Here is a 14,569-nt window from a genome sequence, read left to right as displayed (position 1 = left end):
CATGGCACACGGTTTCGGTCAATCTGCTCTGCACCTGATGGCCCAGACTCTCGCCCATGTTTGCTCATTTTCCACTGTTCTTTTGTGTTCTGGTGTGGGGAATTGTCTGCGTCTACATCTGGGGATACTGTTGCACTGTTAACAGGCAAATATGGTCGTTGAGATGGCAGCCCTGGCCAAGATAAGGATGTTTACTGCTCTGTTACCTGCGGATGGCATAAATGAATAAAATCCACCAAGAAGTGGCTTTTATTGGCAAATGTATGACATCAAGTCTTTCTCTCTGTTCTTATGAGCGTGGGATATTTTGTGGTATGTCAGAGCACCTACCTTCCATCTCTGCTCCATATTTGTATATATGTCTGTTTTATCATTTGGATGTTGATGTTGTCTAGTCATATTGTTTTGCTTGTTGGGAGAAGTGTTTTCATTTCTTGTATTTTTTGAATATATTTGATTAATGGTGAAAAAATAATGCAAAATGAGTGCAGTTATTTTGGAGTGTGGTTGGATAATATCCCAAAGGCAATATGGTGAGGACCTGTATTCTATTCTATGAACCATTTTTTTAAGTCCATCGATCTGGTGGTGTTGTTGAGAGGAAGGTGAGTACCTTGAAACCAATGACCATAATCAACTTCTCAGGTCAGCTTTGATGGGTGTAGGCAGTTTCAAAGTCCCATTTCCACAGAAAGGGGTTAGAAAAATGAAGCAACCTGAAAAGGAAGCTGGCTTTCAAAGAAAGGTGATGTGCTTTTGTTCTAATATGTTGGACTTGCGGCTACCATGGGGTATTGGAAGGGAGACATCGTGGAGGTGACTGGAGGCAGGGAGATGAAAGTTGGAAAAGAAAACTAAGGGGTGGGCATGGATTCCAGAGTCATGCTCCAGAGTGAGTGGAAGCTGAGAGAGAGTATGAGGATGACAGGAGGGATAAGAGCAAAGGGCTAAGATCAAAACTGAGAGAATGATGACAACGAGGAGTAGCCATGATGGTAGTACACCTAGGGAATGTGCAACATAGGCAAGGGTACTTATTCCGAGATTCTCTAGCCTGAAGAGGCGTATGTAAACTTTTTACTGACAGATGTTCAGTGCCTTGTATTGGAATCTTGTATTTTAAATGACCATTTTATTTTTTACAATTTTTCTGATAAAGTTTTCTGAATGACTGTGGTTTTAGAACAAGTAATTTTCTTTTGCTTTTTCTTAAGTAATTAATTTCTGATGACTTCTTTAATAAAAACATGTGTGTGTGCCTGTGTGTGTATGAGTGTCTCTGGCCTTTCTGAGTGAGTGCTGGGTTACAGAAACACTGGGAATTGGGACCCACAGACAATCATGCTCCAACTCATTATTGGTTTTGCATACTGTGAAATCGTTTAACCTCTCTCTGTAGAAGACTTTGTATGCCCTAGTTGCCAAAGAGCACTCTTCTGTAATACATAATATTATATTTGTTTTACATTATGATAAAAAAGATACTGGAAGAAATTGCTAGCTGAAACTATTTCCAGCATATGATAGAAAGCAGAATTTTTTCTTTTAAAAAAAATGAATACCAGAATGCACAGACTTGGTTACAATGGTCCAGAAAAAAATTAACATTTCACTGGTAGTAAAAATATTAAGAATATTCAATAAAAAGAAAAAGACATTTAAAAAAATATTAAGAATAATTTATGAGAAATTATCAGCTAATGATCAGCATGCATCTATGCCTTTTTTATAAGGCTTGGAAAAATATGCTATGCTGCTGTTCGGAGGAATGGTTAAATAAATGACAATCCTATTAAACAAAGTAAGTATTTTGTGTTCCAGGTATCTTCATTTAAAGGAAGGGATTTGTCTTCAAAATGTAGACGTTGGCATTGGCTCCTGTGGGAAGGCCTCAGGGGTTCCCTTTAGTGTTTTGACTGGTAACATCTCACTTTCTTTGAGTGTTTTATTTGAAACCAGAGGAAAATCTATCCTTTTGCTTTGCTGGAAACAGTAGTTTCAGTTTAAATTCCAGAAGGCCTCTTTTTGAGGTGGAGACCTATCTCGACCTCAATGTCTTTCACTAATTACTAGATTCATTCACTCAGTGTCATTGGCTTTCCAGAGGCAGGTCTGGATGCTACAGATACAATAGTGGGTAAGACAAACAAGGTTCGCCTTAATGAAGACTGGATTCTAGTGGGAAAGAAAGGCAATAAACATGTAAGCAAAAAATAACCCCAAAATCTGTATTTGCTTGTGAGAGCCACTATAACAAAATACTACAGAGGGTGGTGGCAACAACAGATGTTTATTTTCTCTCACAGTTTGAGAGTCTGAAAGTCCAAGATCAAGGTGTCAGCAGGCTTGATTTCCCATGAGGCCTCTCTTTGGCTTGGCTTTCCTCTGTGAGCACACATTCTTGCTGTCTTAAGACACCTTAAAAGGACACCAGCCAGGTGGGAGTAGGGCCCATCCCAATGGCCTCATTGTAACTTAATCGCCTCCTAAAAGGTTCAGTCTCCAAAGACAGTTACTTACTGGGATAATTCGGAGTCAAGACTTCCACATATGAATTTGTGGTGGCGATACAATTCAGCCTGTAGCAGAATCATAAATTCTTTGAAAAATGAACAACACTGAGATGTAGACTAAGCCAGGTTGGGGAGGTGCTAAGATGGTGGCATGTTGCTGAGATGGTATGGGGACCACTGGCCAGTGGGAGCTTGAAGAGGAGGAAGAACATGGCAGGTCAACTCGAATGAGTCTGACTAGTCACTAGTCCAAATCTGAAAGCCCTCAGGACTCAGAAAGTAGAAGGACTAAGCAGAACTGCAACTCTGACAGAAGTTTTGGCTTTGGCTTTGGATAGCTCATGTTATATCTTTTAGTTAGAAAGTTTTCTTTGTATTTCAATGTGAAATCCCTCATGTTGAGATATAATCCCACATCCCTTTGTTTTGTCCCCTGGGAAGAAAGGTTCCAAGTCCCTTCAGATATTGCGATCTTATTATTTGCCTTCCCTGCAGACTTCTTTTCTGAAGTTGTTTTAGCTTTTCATTTCTGTTACCGGATGTGGGGTCACCTGGTCTGTGCCAAGACAGACACTTTGGTCAGGACAAGACCACAGCCCAGCTCTGCTTCCAACCAACCCAAGGACTTGGCGCACAGGTCATTCTGCTTTCAGCAGGCTCTTCATCTGGAAAATTTTAGTTCTCAATAGGATCATGTGTATTTTTAATAAGGTGATGGTTTTCTAAAAATCTAGTTGTTTATGGTGTCCTTAAGCTGTGGCGCCCAAACTAGACATAATACTGAGATAAAAGTCTGATTTCTGCCTCATATTTTCTTTCATTATATTTCAGTCCATGAAGTTTGCTCGTTTCTTAAACAAATTATAGCTCCGACTTGAGTTCACCGTTCTCCTTGGCCATTCTCAACCAGTACCAGCATAACTGTGCCCACCCATTCTCAGACCTCCGGGTTTCTCCCCAAATACAAATAGCAAGTTAGTGCTTGGCTCCCAATGGTCTGTCCACACGGGCATCCTCCATGGCGGTGGCCCATGTGACATCCTCACCTCGTGGTTTCCAGCTGCTACTACCTGCTGCCTGTGGTAGAGTTGCTCCTCTCCATAGTCATCTCACTTTTTCAACTCTCTCACTCTCCTGAGCTCCCTTTTGGACTGACTCAGGCTTTGGGTCCATAGACCCTTCCCATTTCCACAGTCCAGAGCTGTCTCCTGGATCATTTCTTGTCTTTTCTGGTCCTGCTCATGACAGCTTTGCAGCTCCCCTGACCTGGGACAGCCTTAGTGGCCTGTTAGTCCCCATACTAGGGCCTCTACTCCCTGACTTCCTCTTGCATGTGAATTTCTGAGTCTTGTGAGAGAAGCAAAGAGCTAAGCTGATCTGCACATTTGTGACTCCTTGCAGCTGGTCTGCTAACTCCAACTGGGTCCTCAGCACAGTTTGGCAATTGTTCTCTGTCCTTACTAAGGTTACTTCCTTTCTTCTATGGGCTGTCAGGTCTAAAATATTGCCACTTTGCTCAGTCTCCTTCCTCCTGTTCCTCTTGCTTCTAGCCTTGCTTCCTGCCTCCCTTTGAAATAAAGGTCATCAACGTCATACCACTCCTCTTCTTTCTCATGATTTCCAAACCCTCATCTCCCTTCCCTCCTCTTGTCTCTGAGGGGAACTGCTGTCCCCATGACTCCTCAATATTGACTTCATATATGTGAAGCTGCTTTGCACACATGGTCAGACCTGAGGGTAAGCGTAGGTTCGGGTTCATCATGGCGCTCCACTAGTCTCCTCGGTGCCTGCCTCAAAAGGCTGATACCTGCTGTTGAACAGGTGTTGAATTATTTAACATGGAAATGATGAAACTAAGAAACCATGTAAACCACAGTTTGGCATCTTTATTCCTTCCCTGGCATTCCTTTTATTAGGAAATACCTATGGTCATATGAGAAATGGGTATTTCATAATCTAAAATTATGAATTCTTGCCTTTCCTATCAATAGTTCATCAGAACGAGCACTGACCTTCAGGTGTATCTTCTTGCCAATTTATTTAAATGTGACTGATGTGGAGTGTGGAAATTGTAACCATAGTGTCCTGCTATGGGCCCTTTCCTGACCTGTTGACTTCAGAGCATAGTCACCACCAGGCTATACTCCCCACCCTGTCCACTCCTTCATGGCTGGCCCAGCTACAGCTGCAGCATATTCCTGGATCCAGATTCCTCAGCTGTGAAATGCTGGGTCTTGATGGAAAGATTCTAGTCTCCTTTCTAAGAACCATCTCAGGTTCTAAGTTTTATTCTAAAGTTCTAGGGTTCCTTTCAGCTTGGAAATTTTGTGAATTGAGGACATAAAGTGTATTGATTCCACCACTTTTATTGGGTGATTAAACTTTGCAAGCAATTGGGAACCATTTGTATTACTGAGAAATGACTCTGTGCCTTTTTCTCCACTCCTTTGACTGTTTTGGGTCAGCAAAATCAAAATCATATTATTAAAGGGAGAAACGCTGAATTGCAGTTCCTAGGTGTTGAATTTGTGCCTGAGCACACGGAGGTGCACAGAATAAAGAATCGTCTCCAGTGATCCACCAGACACACGTCTCCCACGGGCCCCGTTGTCTGTACCACCTACTCCCCTTTCTCTGTGTGTGATGGCATAGCAGACCACCACTGTGTGAGCCAGGAAGAAGGCCCCGTTAACATATTTAGACTGTGGGCATCACTCTGGGTAAAAGGTGCCGGTGTAGCACACCAGTGAGCATTTGCACACAGTGCTGCTCCCTTTGGGGCTCTATCCCATAATGCTGGAGCCAGACCAGGGGCTGCTGTGTGCCAGACTTGTGCTTAAAGTGTACCCCAGTCCAGAATTTTTAAAGTAATTATGATCAGATGGTCCTATTTTCTCACGCTAGTTTCAATTAACACCCTGGCCCACAGGGAATTAGTAATGTCTATGGCCTGATTTTCTCAGTAGCTTTCTCATGCAATCATGAGTTTTATTAAGTGCAGTTTACAGGGCAAAAATCGGTTTCTGCTCCCCAGCCTGGATGGTGAGCTGCCTCAATGGTAGGGTGCTTTGATTTACTCGTCTTTGTATCTCGGGGGCCTGGGTCAAGCACACAGTAGGTGCTCCATAAATGCTTGCTAAACAGAAGTGCATTTGGAGGCTGCTTCCTCTCTGTCTGCGCCTTGAGAGGGGAGATGAGAAGTGACAAGTCTAGGCTAGGACAGTGCGAGATGCAGAGGGGGGTGTCAGAAGGTCAGGGTCACCCCTGGCTAGTTCAGCCGCTGCTGCTGGGGGTGGTCCTGGGCAGGGCAGAATGTTGGCCACAGAGGGGTGCTGCCATCAATCAGAGATCCTAATTCTTGCCTTCAGTGTCTTGGAATGACATGGAGTACATTTGTGGATTGGAATTCCACAAGGTGGCTGGTCTGTGAAGACGAGGTGTGTATACAGCAGGCTCCATCTGCTATGGGGATATCCCTTCTTTCTGGGGCCTCCCATCTTATCAGAGTGCCTCATTCCAAAGTCACTTCTCCCATTAGAGTGTAAACTTCCCCAGCCTGCAAGCCCATTTTTCAACAAAGAAAATGTAGGCAGTGGAATCTTGTTTGCAGAGCTGTGTAACTTCTCCCATTAGAATGTTCTTGGGTCAGAACAAAGGCCTCAGGGGTTCCAGCCCCCACAGAAATGCCTGGAAGGGAATCAGGAGCTGTCGCGGACTGGAGAGACTTTCCCCCAGCATACCGTGCGTTTCTTCCACATCGATGAATGTGAGTATGTGCTCACAGATTTTCCCATCAGTGAGTGCCTAGGAAGCTGGCGACCAAGAGTGAGGCTGTTTCCCCAGGTGTGGGGTAGGTGCTCTCTTCAGAGGCTGATGAGTGGCTGCTCCCAGAGGGCAGGGCAGGGCCTGAACGCTGGAAAGATGAACTGTCCCCACATGTGTGGCCTTCATGTCCTGCACTCGTTAATATACCTAATTCTTCTGATGAGGTTAGCATCTTGGGGGCCAGTTGCCACTGTCTGATGGCAGACCCATCACGGGCTTTTCTTTCATTGTCTGAGTGAAAAAGAGGTCAGGCATGTCCCTTGTGAGGTCTCTGTGGTCCTTATATAGAATCCCTGCAAATGCAGGTATTAGGCCTGAAAGAAAGCCCTTCTCTTTGAACTTACCAGCCTGTTCATATATCCTAACCAGGTCTTTCATTTGCAAAGAGCATGTTGGGTCATAGTAAAAAGTTGAATTAATCAGCAGCCACTCAATAGAAACAAGGTCTTTCATTTCCAGAAAACAGATGCATTACTTACTGCCCTGCTCCTGAATGAAAGAAAGGCAGAAGAGCTTTAGACTAAAACAAACAAACTGAACCAAACAAACCTTGGAACAGAGACAATTTTCCTCAGCATATTTCCCACTCCTTCATCTTGGCTTCCATAGTCTAGGAGGCTGACCCCATGTTACACTGTAGGGTGAAGAAATGCCAGATGTCTGCATTTCAGCTGTTGAGGAGATCAAGAATGGGCTGTTGCTCCCCTTGCTTTCCGTGGCCCTCATGAGTCCTTAGGAGGAGCTTCTGGAGGCAACATTACCCCCAGAGGCATCCAGAGCAGATGCTTCCTGTGACAGCCCCTGCCCATCTCCAGTGGAGGAGACCTCCACAGCCGAAGAAGCTCCCTGATCCCCTCATGCTGTGTCCATGGGGCTGGGCCAGGGCTGGGTTCCCTGCAAGCTCCTGTCACAGATGGCTGAGGACATCTGTGGCTGGTATCGTCCTTCCAGGCTTAGAGATGAGTTGCTGTCCTGAGTGGGAAGCAGACCCTCGCTCTGCCTATACAGTAAGATGGTCGGCTTAGTGTAGGGAGCGATGCCTCTCAAAAGGCTTAAGATCTGTAAGAACTGAGGGATGTGTCCATGGAAGTAGTTGCTGAACCTCTTCATTCTCATGCCCGGGGCAGGACTTCACACCAACTTGTGCAGAGACCCATCTCGGGTGACCTGGCATTTTGCAGCCCTAGTGTTGTGGGATGACATTGCCAGTATGAAGTCATTTTTACTGATATTCATAGCACTGCTGGGGTCAAAGTCAGCCATGGATGGACACTTTGGATGCCAGCCTGAAGCTGCTCATGTACCAGGGGTGCTTGCGGCTTCTCAGACTGGGCTTCTCAGAACCTGGGAGGACGCTGCCCTGCCAGGAGTCCATGAAGGCACAGCAGACACTGGCCACGTCCACAGGAAGTGCTTTCTGGATGATCTTTCAAAATGTGTGGGATTTTGAGAAAAAGATTATGAATACATTGCCTTGCACCAGGCTTCTGGGATTGCACCATCTTCTTTGCTGATAAATGAACTTCAGGGAAGAGTTTGAGGAGCTCTGCTAAGGGATAAAGGGATTCCACAATCTTGTGAAACAGACAGCAGACAAGACAAAATGACCTCTGTGGAGAGGTTCCAGGAGGGCTTACTGTATTTGCTTTGTTTCTGAGACAGTCCTCTGAATTTTGACGGTCACCCTGTAGGGCACAAGTGCTGGCAGCCTCACACCAGCCTGTGCGGTTGGCCTCTGACTACACTGTCCTTTCTCTACTCCATGCCAAGTCGGATGCCCTGTGGCTCCTCATCCAGTGACAGTCTGGGTGTCCATGCATGATCCCAGAGAGCAGGAGGGAAGAGTCTATGAAGAACTGGACAGGTCCTGGGGCAGGAGGAAGCTTGACCAAAGACACTTAGGTTGGCTTGTTTGTTTTAAGAGTTAGTGTCTGATGTTTTAGAAAGGCTCTTTGGACTTCCACAATCCATAACATTATTAGTCATTGGCCGTGGTGTGTTCAGGGGAGATCAAGGTTGTTTTTCTTTCTTTTCTCTTCTTTTTTTTTTCTTTCAAGATCTTCTGTCCTCTCCTAAACCCTGGAAAGACAGTGAGGATGTACTGCCTCTACGTGTGGGCCCAAGACTGCTGTTTTAGTATCTCTGAGGGTGGAGAGATGTGTATAAGTTGCAAAACTGTTCTCCCTCATGTCCCAACTGCTTCCCAGGATGAGTCAGGCAGGCAGGCCATCGGTTTGGCTGCCCAGGTGCTGGGCTCTTCATTGCATGGTGTTTCCCAAAGCACTGAAATGTACAAATGTCAAGAGACTCATGTGATGAGTGGCTCCTGACGGAGCAGATGGACTGACTTCCCTTAAGAGCAGCGAGGTCTTGGGGACAATGTTGGCATTTTCTATAAGTGGTATACTTGTGGCATGGAAGTCATGGACAGTGATTCCTGGAGCAGCAGACCAGATCCTTCACCCCGAGGTGTCTGTGAGGTACCAAGGGGGACTTTCTCCCAGGGCAGGCACCAGGCTTATGCCACAGTGTGGCTGCTGGTGGCACCAACTCTGTAGCCACTAGGAGTTTCTGAACAAGAGTGAAGTGGAGACAAGGAGGGCTACAGATCCAACAGACCGCAGTTCCAGCCCAGTTTCCTGCCCCTGCTGTCTGGCTTTGAAATCCCGCCTTAAGCATCCTCAGCCTCACTTTGTAAACAGGGCATTTTTGGGTGATTGTGAGGACGTTTGTCAAATGCCTTCTACCTGGTAGGGATCCAGTAATTTATGAAGGTTGGTAACATAGTGACAGTCACTATTCTAAAATAAAGAAATAAGGTACCCTTTCTCCTTATTGTTAAATAGCTAGGCCTATCCAAATATCACACAAAAACCCAGTAGTCAGATTATTGGGATGTTTTTTGGAAAAGAAAACAATAGCATTCAAAAGACTTCAGTTTAAGTGTTGCATATGTTGGTGTGGAAGGAGAGTTTCGTGAAACATTCAGAAGTGTCTCGAGATGACGAGTCAGAACTCTCCCAGGAAGGAGCCCTTGGCAGACGTCACTCAATGCTGGGGCTGGGCCTATGTCAGTGGCAGGGAATCCATACTCTGAGTGGGGACAGCAAAGCCCACGTCCTGTCTCTGTTCTGGCTGTCCACAGTTGATCTGCGCACCCTCTAATGCATCTTCCCTCCCCTTTTCCTGCCCTCCCTCCTCTTCTTTATGCTTATTTATCAAAAGTACACGTAAGCTGGGGCACCTGGGTGACTCAGTCAGTTAAGCATCTTCCTTTTGCTCAGGTCATGATTCCAGGATCCTGGCACAGAGTCCCTCACTAGGCTCCCTGCTCGGTGGAGAGCCTGCTTCTCCTTCTCCCTCTGCTGCTCCCCCTGCTGTGCTCTCTTGTTCTCTCTGTCAAATAAATAAATTCTTTTAAAAAAAAGTTCTGGAACACTGAAAAGAAATTTAAAAAATAAATAAAATTTAAAAAAAAAAGTACACAGAAGCTTTGGACTCGCACCTGGCTCTGATAGTGGTGGAGGCTGGGGCGTGTTTTCACAAGCCCTGCAGGTGAGTCTGATGCACTCTGCGGTATGAGGGTCACTGCACTGGCCTCAGAGGTTAGACCCCTTCCTGCTGTACAGACTGGTGCCCCTGCTGCCCTCAGGGTCTGATGTTTGGGGATTTGGGGGAAGGTGCTGGGGGCAGAGGACAGGGGAGCGGAGAGCCAGAGAACACATAGGCCAGCCCTTTTGGGCCATGAAGAGGAGGATCGGGACTGTCTGTGAAGCTGGGTGGGCAGTGAAGTGGGGCGCCAGGCTGCTCAGTGGAGCTGTATGCTGAGTGACGGTGGATGTTCTGTAGGAAAATGAGAATGTCCTGTTACCTGAGACCAGGCTGAGGAAAGTGGTCACTGGACAGCAGTGGTCATGGACTCTTTTATGCCAACAAAGAGCAGGGACTTGCTCAGAGTAACTGATAATTGTTAGATGTTGATGAAGAATAGCACTGCCAGTTTATGGTGCAGAAAAAGGGGGCTGGATTGGACCACCTCATAGCTGAGAAGGTTTCCAGTGTGAAGAGTCTTTGACAATAGCACTTTCTTCTGCTTATGTCTGGTTCTTTGAGACACATTTTTTTGTGCCCCCTGTGTGCAAAGCATCACCATAAGCTCTGTGGTCCAGCTATGGCTCACGTTCTGGAGGGGTGGCACACCCATCCAGGGAAGCTGATAAATGAGGGGTTTCATCTTTATCACGGTCTCAAACACATTTAATTAAACAATTAATGTGTGCTTAATGGAAGCCAAGTACAGCTTTAAATGCCTTATGTGGATTATCTTACAAAACTCCGTATGCTGTCTATACTTTACAGAAGAGGAAACTGAGCTTCAGTGAAGGTTCTCAAAGTCACCCAGCCTGGGAGTACTAGACTCGGATTCAGACCCTGACTTCGGTGCCTGTGGAAGCTGAATGCAGAAGCAACCATGTTCAGCCAGTGCTGGAGCGTAGATGGGCACAGCACCTTGTTGATCCTTTGATTTTTAAATTTTTTTCTTTGTGAAAAGAACCGATTTTGATTCTGTATAACTTCAGAATATTTGCAAATTTTCGTAGCTGGCAGGAGAGATCAGCAGAGATGTTCTAATCCTGTCTTGCTTTCTGGAGTCTGCTATAATCCAGGTGGTAATCGTCACACCCAGCTGCCCTGCCAAGGAGACAGTGTGTAATTAAGTGCTGTGGGTCTTCTGTGATGGACCCGTTCTGAGTAATCTACCTGATTCTGTTGTTCCAAGAGCAGTGGAGGCGGGACTGTATCCTGCCAAGTTTAAAAGATACTCTGTGCTGGTCAGTGTGAATGTGGTCACTTGTGACAATTGTGACTTCCTGTTTTCATGATAGAAGACTTAAGGGAGATTTATCAGAAAAACTTCATGGGGCTTAGAGAAAACACTAAAATGATTTCATGGCAAGTGAATTTGAACCATATGGGTAGTTTTTCTTTTCTTAATGTGTGCATCAGCTTAAAAGAAGATTACCAGATGACCTATAAAAGATTTTAAGAAAATGGTTGATGGTATGTATCCCAGAATATTAAAGAAAGGAAAATTTCAAAATACTTGAAAAAAATTACAGTTGGCTTTCCTAAAACCAAGGTTTGGAAGATGGGGGTCTGTGTTGAGGGGGCCATTTTCACCTTACTCGGTGGTTTGCAGAGTCAGTGACCTCTGTGTATGGTGGGAGGAGATCTCAGGACAGTCTTTGATGAGAGGCCTTCTCTTACTCATTTGCTACCTGCTGTGTATACTGTCTGGTCTTAAGTGTGCGCTCGCACATACACACGCACTTAATGCCTACTGTGCCAGGCATTATGCTCATGCGCTGAGGAGGGTCTGTCTAGCTCAGAACCTTGCTTCACATTCCTTGGCAGAAGAGGTTAGGTGGTTGGCGGGATGGCACATGGGGTGAGGGGAGAGTGGAAGTGGAAGGTGTCTAGTGAGATGAGAATGGAACCCAGCCCACAGTGCTTGAATTCATGTCCTCACTTGACTCTTTGTAGCTGTGTGGCCTTGGGTCAGAGGCTTCACCTTTTCAAACCTCAGTTTTCTCTTGGGGATTATGACATGTATCCTACTTAACCTGGAAGCTCTTGTAAGGACAATTAAAATAAACCATGTGAGGGCTTATGGTAAACTGTGAAGTTCTATGTAAAGCAGGCAGTGTGCTTGGAGGCTGGGGCTAGCCTCGGCCCTGTTCCTTGTGGTAAACTGTGAAGTTCTATGTAAAGCAGACGGTGTGCTTGGTGGCTGGGGCTAGCCTCGGCCCTGTTCCCCATTCCCCCTTGCTCAGGAGGCCGGCCTCATTCTCCAGTCCTGGTGTGGGGTGGCTAATAGCAGGTTGGAGACTGTGGTGAAAGCCCGTACAGTCTGAGGGCAGCAGCGTGGCTGATGCCTACTGGGCCTGGCAGGAATCAAGACAGAGCTACAAGCTGGGCACCTGAGGCAATAAACTTGTGCCATCTGAGACCAAGATCCTTGTCCTTGGAACCTTACTGTTTCCTGCTTCTCAGGGACCCTGTCATGGTTCCAATGGTCTTTTTCCTTTTTAGAGTTTTGTCAGTGCTTTACTGTTGAGTGTCAGGGGTTATCTGTTTGGAGTAGAGACCTTCTGTGTTCCCAAGGCTCAGCAGTGAGAGTGCAACCTCCAGAAACACTTTGCCCTGTGGTGTGCATGGCTGGAAGTGTCCCAGGACTGGAGGGGAGCCCCATGGTAGAGAATACTATCTCCGTTCAATAACTGATTTTTTTTTTCTGACTCCTGTAAGACCCACATGTGTGTTCTCAGTACATTTGCCCATTTTGCTAGTGATCACCCAGAACTCCCATGCTGATATGTTGCTTTCTGGAGTGATGGGAGCATTGCCATAGGCCACAAAGGGATTTAGAAAAAGAGCCGGGATCGGGGGTAACAAGCTGATAACAGCACCATGAATATCTGTCCCATTTACTGCTGTCTCAGGAAATAGATTGTGGCAGCCATGGTTGGGTGATAACCCTGTCATTTCTGCCCAAAATACTAGCAGTGCAAATGGCCGGTGGCAGCTTGAGCAAGCATCATTTTCAGCCCCACATCAGTGAGAGGTTGCCGTGAGGAGGTATGAACTTTTTACAGAAGTAAAATAAATATCCTATGTTGTTGACAGACATAATTTTCACCTTATAAACTTTTAAAAAACATAGTACCGACCCTTGCCCAAAGCTGGGAACCCCATGAAATCAAACCCCAACCTCAGGTGGTTCACCCTCAGGGAATCTATGTCATCACTCACAGGAGGGTCTTCTGTTAAAACTGAATTTTGTGCATGTGGTGACAGTTTGTATTGGAGGCACATAAAGGGGAATGTGACTTAGAAGCTGTAAAGACAGAATGAAGCAAAGGTTTTTGCTTCCTGTGAAATTTTCTCTTGACTTCTATGCCCCTGCTCATGGCTCATGTCAAGTCTATTTTGTGACTTTGCACAAAGCTAAAAAAGGCACAAACACTATTGCTGAGAAAGTCAACTTGGTTATGTGTTTTGTTCTAATGAATGTCCTCTGCAAATCTGCTAACTTTAAAAACAAACCAAAACATCGTTGTTGATAAATGAGACTAAACATGCTGCTCGTTATTCAGATTTTGCTTCTCATATTTGGTTTTTATGAGACATTTCCCTCAGTATTTAAAAAAGTTCCCACTCAGGCCCCACACAAGGTCTATTCATCAGTGACCAATGCTGACAAAGGGCATTCCTGTTCACCTCTGTGACACAGTCACCTGTGGACAACTCAAGCACTTAATAAGTTTTAGTAGCCTGGATCTTTCTAGGAAAATGGGCACTACATTATTAAGGCTATGAATGAGAGATCCCCATTGGGAATGCATAAAAGTTACCAGGTCATAGGATTAATGTAGGAACTCATACAGTTACTCCGTGCTGTGCCATTAATGAGTTGGGTTATCAGTATTGAACACGTTTGGCAAATTATTTTCTTTTGAACTATATAAATGAGTGTAGTTATCATTTCCATAATTACTTGGTGGCCCTTAATTTTTACAGAGGTTAGTCCTTGAAATTGAGAGCTTACCTCCAACTTGGAACAAAACTGAAATCAGTTTAGTATAACCCTACGGAAAGTGGTTATACTCATGACACCAGGCTGTAAGGGCAAGTTCTATGTAGTTAGTCCTTTGGCTGCATTTTTGGGTCAAAATAAAAAAATCTTAATAATGACCATTTTGCATATTGAGAAAAGTATTTACTGAACCATAGCCTGGTATTCTTGTAGATGCCTCTAGGAATGGGGGTGCCCAATAACTGAGTAGATAATCTCCAGCTCATGTACTAAAGGATATTCCTTTTGATTAGATTCAAGACACGGGCACTGTGTGTCTGACTTTTCAGAATAACCATCTCCAATGGCTATTGATTTATTGCATTATTGAAGTTGACACTAACTTGAGACATTAGATTTTATTTTTATGTCTTCGCTTAGCTAGGAATTTTCCAGTCTAAAAAGTTAGTTGAGAATTGACTAATAATAGGGCCAATGTAGATGGTTGAAGAGTAATGCCTGGGAAGTACCTGGTTTCTGTAGGTGGAGAGATGCTCATTAGCCAAACTGTATCCCTGATGTAGGGCCAGAGTGCGGCTAATGCTCCAAACGGGCAGTGTGGTCGTCACACCCTCCCCACCCCCGCCTTGTTGCC

The 14,569-nt window shown here is 45.2% G+C and overlaps 1 protein-coding gene across 2 annotated transcripts in view; it reads left to right on the top strand.

The window, feature by feature from the left end:
• The window catches only part of LOC111158715 (fibronectin type III domain containing 1), a 112,153-nt gene that overhangs the window by 31,758 nt on the left and 65,826 nt on the right, over nt 1–14,569 (top strand). The window lies entirely within an intron of this gene.

Source organism: Enhydra lutris, unplaced genomic scaffold, assembly GCF_002288905.1.
Source record: "Enhydra lutris kenyoni isolate GAN:26980312 unplaced genomic scaffold, ASM228890v2 scaffoldscaffold62, whole genome shotgun sequence".
NCBI lineage: Eukaryota > Metazoa > Chordata > Mammalia > Carnivora > Mustelidae > Enhydra > Enhydra lutris.
Note: the sequence above shows the minus strand (reverse complement) of the source record. Positions and strands in the feature narration are given on the sequence as shown.